The sequence below is a fragment of the Mandrillus leucophaeus genome, unplaced genomic scaffold (assembly GCF_000951045.1).
Source record: "Mandrillus leucophaeus isolate KB7577 unplaced genomic scaffold, Mleu.le_1.0 Scaffold86, whole genome shotgun sequence".
Taxonomy (NCBI): Eukaryota; Metazoa; Chordata; class Mammalia; order Primates; family Cercopithecidae; genus Mandrillus; species Mandrillus leucophaeus.
In genome coordinates, this window is record NW_012109363.1 from 156,727 (window position 1) to 158,683 (window position 1,957).

A 1,957-nucleotide genomic window follows, 5' to 3' on the forward strand; every position below is an offset into this window, starting at 1 on the left:
CAAGCATTTACTAAGTGCCTACTACGTGACAGGTAATGAAACCTACCAATTACCTCAAACACAGGAGTGCCAACACACACACTCCAGCCTTTAGCATCAGAGCTTACAGAGAGAGTAAGGGACTAATTGATAGGTAATACATCACATATCAATCAATGCCTCCAAGTGCATCCCTGATGCATGTCTCTTGACCACCAGCTTTACCCCTGTCTTTATTATCCTCCTCCTTTTACCCTGACCTGTACCGTGGATGCCGCGGATAAAGAAGCAACAAGCCACAGGTCGTACCAGTACAAAAACCACACACTGCTCCTTTCTTCTCCACTTCTTCGGCCGAGAAGCTCATGGAGTGTCTGCCTCTGCACTCTGTCCAAAGCTCTAGAATGAGATACAGCCCCATATCTCTATGGCAGCGTCCCAGTGTAATCAGCCAACTCCAGCATCTGAAAGGGAGTTGGACAAAGACATATCTGAACCCATCATAGCTGATGGCACTGTAGAATTAATGACTGCAGGAGGAACAGGATCAAAAGGCCAAGGGGAAGGACCTGGCCCAGTGCATCTACAGATTTGCCAGTCCCACAATGCCCCAGTGGAGTCTCACTTTCCAGCCACTGCTTGCTAACTGGTCTCTGAAAGTCTCTAAGTTCCAGAAAAGAGGCACCAGTTTCTTTATTTGTAGATCTGCTGTAGCATAGGTGTTTCTGACCTTCCGTCCATCTCCATGATCTTAGCTGGAGCTGGGGAGGCCTCTTCTGCTTCATCTCTGCCACCCATATGATTGGGATCCAGCTCTGAGGCTGGCACCAGGAAACTTTGGTTTTATTTCTCTGAAATAAATTAACCAAAAAAAAGGACATGTAAATAGAAAATCAACTGTGGGAGGTAAATTAGAAGGCTTTCCTTGACACATGCCACTTGCAAACCTCTACCGAATGATAACAGAGAATCTCCCTGGAAGAGAGAAAAAGGCAGGCACATGTCCTACCTGTGTCTGGAATTGATTCCCAGTAGTGGGTCTGTGTTCTACCTAGCTGTTTTCTGGGGGAGTAGGAAATTGAAAGTCTGAGTTATCCTGAAAACTAGCCTGAGATCTTCTGTTCCCAAGGAAAAGGTCACAGGAAGGAGGGAAATGTTCCACTACCCCAGCTCTGTCCCCTCTTATGGACACTGATCATGTTGATTTGGGGACCTCTCATCCATTACTGTCACAAGGTATCTCCACATCTATCCAGGTTCTGAACTAGAAGTATTGATTCTATCACAAAGCAGCAAGCTTCTTGCTCTCTTTGCCATTCCCACTGTCACTGGCCAAGATTTTGGGGGTCCCTTCTTGGAGATCCAGGCTCAAAAATGGAGATGGATTAGAATAGCCAAGCTTTGAGAGAAACTAACAAACAGGTGTACCTAAATGCGGTTATGAACCAGTTCATAAACTCTCAAGAGAAAGGAACTGTGAGTCAAACTAATGAAGCCTGAATCTGAACTTCACAGAAAATCCATGGTGTGCTGGAGGGTTACATTCCCAGCCAGTGGTCCGATTATCTGTACACTTCTATACCTCTAGTTGTATAGTCAATTAATCATAATAACGAATCATGTAAGATGGGATTAAATATAACCTTTTATAGCAACCCATAATACTGATAGACCCTTTCCTCACTCCAGGCTGCCTCGAGACCTGTGTTCCTCCGTAATCTGGAATGTCATGGAACTTTAGACCTACCATGAGAAGAGGAAGATGAAGAGGAGGAAGAGGAGGAGGACAAATAAGAGAAAGAAGAAGAAAGAGAAAAAGAACAAGAACAAGAACAAAAAGATCTGTCCCTGGGGCCAGGCCCAGTGGCTCACACCTATAATCCCACAGCACTTTGGGAGGCCAAGGTGGGTGGACCACCTGAGGTCAAGAGTTTAAGACCAGTTGGCCAACATGGTGAAATCCCGTCTCTACTAAAAA